This window comes from Anabrus simplex, chromosome 9, assembly GCF_040414725.1.
Source record: "Anabrus simplex isolate iqAnaSimp1 chromosome 9, ASM4041472v1, whole genome shotgun sequence".
NCBI classification, from domain to species: domain Eukaryota; kingdom Metazoa; phylum Arthropoda; class Insecta; order Orthoptera; family Tettigoniidae; genus Anabrus; species Anabrus simplex.
In genome coordinates, this window is record NC_090273.1 from 117,233,403 (window position 1) to 117,237,697 (window position 4,295).

Sequence of the window (4,295 nt, forward strand, 5' to 3'; positions counted from 1 at the left end):
TAAAATGAGTGTGTCTATATCTCAAAACTATAAAAGTTTACAGATGTTAAAATTGGTATTTAGAATCTTCTTTAAAAATAAGGAAACACGTATTTTTTTGTTTTCAGGCAATCCCAATAGGACGGGTGAAAAAGGGTGAAAAAGGGGTTGAATGCCTTTAATCCGGATACGCTACTTATATATCAGAAACTGAAGATATTACAGACCTCAAAATTGGTACTTTTTATCGCTTTCAAAAATAAAGAAACACATATTTTTTTGTTTTTGGAAAATCCAATTAATGCGAGGGTGAAAAGGGGGGTGAATTTTTAAAATGAGTGCATCTATATCTCAAAATTTTTAAAGTTTATAGATGTAAAATTTGGTATTTAGAAATCTCCTTTAAAAATAAAGAAACACTTACTTTTTTGTTTTCGGAAAATCCTAATAGGAAGGGTGAAAAATGGTGAAAAATAGGTTGAATGCCTTTAATGAGGCTACTTATATTTCAGAACCTGAAGATATTACAGACCTGAAAATTGGTATTTGGGATCTACTTTAAAAATAAAGATACAGGTATTTTTTCGTTTTTGGAAAATCCAAATAATGGGGGGTGAAAAGGGGGGGTGAATTTTTAAAATGAGTGTGTCTACATCTTAAAACTTTAAACGTTTACAGATGTAAAAATTGGTGTTTAGAATGTCTCTTAAAAATAAAGGAACACGTATTTCTTTGTTTTCTCTAAATCCCAATAGGAGGGGTGTAAAAGGGTGAATAATGGGTTGAATGCCTTTAATGAGGATACATATATCCCAGAAACTGAAGATATTACAGAACTGAAAATTTGTAAATGGGATCTCCTTTAAAAATATAGAAACACGTATATTTTTGCTTTTGGAAAATTCAATTAATGGCGGTTAAACAGGAGTGGCAAATTGAGGTGAATTTTTTGAAAGACTATATCTACAGAATATCTGAGAAGTGTAAAATGTTACAGACGTAAATAGTGGGTATTTGGAATCTCCTGTAAGTGTAAAGAAACATAGGTGCTTTGTCTTTGGAAACTCCACTTAAGGGGAACTAAAATGGGGTGAAATTTTAAAATGAGAATTTCTACAGTATATCTCAAAAAACATAACATGTACAGAAGTGAAAAATGGTCATTTTTTCCTATTAAAAATAAAGAAAAGTGTATTTTTAGTTTTCGGAAATACAACTTGGGTAGTGGGGGGTGGGGGGGGGGGGTAAAAGTGACTGAAAATGGTGTTGAATTCTTTTAATTAGGCTACTGATATCTCAAAAATGAAAATGTTACACACGTGAAATTTTATTTTTGGAATCTGCTTTAAAAGTAAACAAACACGTATTCTCGGAAAATCCAATGAAGGGGATTTGGAGTGTTAAAGGATAGAAAAAATTAATTGACTTAATTGTATGAGAATACATACATCTAATAAAAACTAAAGTTGTTACAGACGTGAAAATTGGTATTTTGATCTCCTTTAAAAACAAAGAAAAGCGCGTTTAGGGGGGGGGGGGAAACAATCCTGGGGGGGGGGGCGGGAGTGAAAAGGAGTTGAATTCCTTTCATGAGGACACATAAATCAAAAACTGAAGAGGTTAGAGTGGTGATAATTGGTATTTAGAAGATCCTTTACTATTAAAGGAACAAGTATTTTTTGCTTTAATATCACTTTGTGAGGGAGGGGGGGGGAAGGGGAGTGTGCAAGGAAGTTAAAAACGAGAATTATTTTTAAGGGGATACTTATATCTCAGAACTGAAGGTAATAAACGTGAACATTGGTATTTGGAATCTCCTTTAAACATAAAGAAACACGCCTCCTTTTAATTTTTTGGAGGGTGGGGGTAAATAAACTTTACGGCGGTGGGGTGTAAAAGGAGGTGAGACCAATTGATTTTACTGTTCGTAATGTACTTATAAGGAGCCTCCGTTGCTCAGTCGGCAGCGCGCCGGCCTCTCACAGCTGGGTTCCGTGTTTCAAATCCCGGTCACTCCATGTGACATTCGTGCTGGACAAAATGGAGGCGGGACAGGTTTTCTCCGGATACTCCGGCTTTCCCTGTCATCATTCATTCCAGCAACACTGTCCAATATTTCATTTTATTTGTCACTCATCGATCATTGCCCCAGAGGGGAGCTTCGGCAGCCGGCACAATTTCTATTGTCGCCGCTAGATGGGGCTTTATTCATTCCATCCTTGATCCTGTCGAATGATAGGAAACAGGCTGTAGACTTGCGATGTACTTATTCTGATCATAAACCGATCATTTTTAATCTTTCCTGGGTTCTTTTTCAACAGCCATATTTTCCTTCGGAGAACGTTCTTAGATTAGAGTAGATTCTCCTGGCATATAAATAAAAATTTAAACACATTTGAAATAAACGATAGGAATGAGATTGGCCGTCAAATTGTTCACCTCTATAATAAGGTCAATAATACACGGAGGTATGTCATTCGTATCGCCAGAAATTCCGCACACTTGCCTACGCGCAACAATGGTGCTGGTCACATTGTTAGCAATGACAATGGCAGCAGATGTATTTTACCGCCAAGTAGCGGTCTTGCATATTGCTGTGGGGTCCAGAACATATATAATAATAATAATAATAATAATAATAATAATAATAATAATAATAATGTTCTGGACCGTCGTCAAATGTGCGGACCGCGCTGGAAACGGGTCCTGGACGGGCAGGCCCTAATGACTAAGAATGCAGTCCGGTCGCGGGTTCAGTACCGCCAAGACACCCAAGACGACACCACGCCTGATCTGAAGGATTTGATCCATATTAAAAATGCTTTTAGGAAAAGATGGCAAAGATTTAGGGACCCAAGTGACCGCGTGGTATACCTGGAACTAGCCCGGTAAGTACGAAATCGATTGCTGGAAGGAATGATTGAAAAGTGGGAGGAAACTTCCAGTAATCTATTAGAAAACGAGTCAGATCGAGAATTTTGGCTGATTCTTTCAAAAAAAGAGTCAGATCGCGAATTTCGGCGGATTATATATAAAACAATAAGCATTAAAATATAAATTTCAGTATAATACCGTAGCGAAGCACGGGTATCATGCTAGTTTTATATATATATGAATATTTGAATTTGATTACGTACTCTTCCAAATTCTCTAAATGTCTCTCTTTCTTTCTTAATCTGCTTTCCTTCCAGGGTTGGCTTTTCCCTCGGACTCAGCGAGGGATTCCACGTCTACCGCCTCAAGGGCAGTGTCCTGGAACGTGAGACATTGAGTCGGGGCATACAACTGGGGAGGATGATCAGTACATCGCCCAAGCGCCCTCACCTGCTATGCTGAACAGGGGTCTTGGTGGGGGATGATGGGAAGATTGGAAGGGATACACAAGGAAGAGGGAAGGAAATGGCCGTGGCCTTAAGTTAGGTACCGTCCCGGCATTTGCCTGGAGAAGTGGGAAACCACGGAAAACCACTTCCAGGATGGCTGAGGTGGGAATCGAACCCACCTCTACTCAGTTGACCTCCCGAGGCTAAGCGGACCCCGTTCCACCACTCATACCACTTTTCAAATTTTCGTGGCAGAGCCGGGAATCGAACCCTGGCCTCCGGGGGTGGCAGCTAATCGCACTAACCACTACACCACAGAGGCGGACTAAAGGGAATTGAGCCAACGGTACGTGGTGTTCCCAAGCGGTCATCCATCCTATTACTGACCACGTCCAATGTTGCTTAACTGCGGTGATCGAACGAGAACCGGTGTGTTCAACATGGTATGGCCGTGGGCCTCTCTAAATGTAATAAACTAAAATAAAATAAAATTAATGCCTCGTACTACTTTCCTTCGAACTCGCATACAGTTGAGTGAGTGCGACGGTTGTTTCTCAAATCAACTACGTCCAAGTCAACGTGCAAAGGCAACGTGCTCCGCCTATTTGTTTACACCAGGTTTAAACTCTCGTTAAAAGACATGTAGCTAAGAAGAGTGTCATCTGGTATATTTGTCGGTGATATTCGTGACTCTCTAAAACCAATCGATATTACGCGATACGGTTCTCTATATCTAACTTCCTGTAAGTTAACGGAACGGAATTTCACCACTGCTGAAAAGCTCATTTAATGAGCGCAGCTTAGCATCCTTTGTTCAAGAAATAGAGTAGCAAGTTAGGAGGGAACCTACACACCAATATACAAGACAATTAGACGGTGCGGCGGTTATGCAGCCCAAGACTTCCTACGCACGGTGAAGGGAGAACACAATGAGATATAGGGTGGAGTAAGGGACCAGCCTTGTTGAACAATACGACACCACACATTGTGTCC

At 39.8% G+C, this 4,295-nt stretch overlaps 1 non-coding gene across 1 annotated transcript; it reads right to left on the reverse strand.

The window, feature by feature from the left end:
* Nucleotides 1–3,640: 3,640 nt before the first annotated feature.
* LOC136881346 (5S ribosomal RNA) lies at nucleotides 3,641–3,759 on the reverse strand. The gene has a single exon (XR_010861027.2). It is a non-coding gene; the product is annotated as a 5S ribosomal RNA (ribosomal RNA).
* Nucleotides 3,760–4,295: the final 536 nt, after the last annotated feature.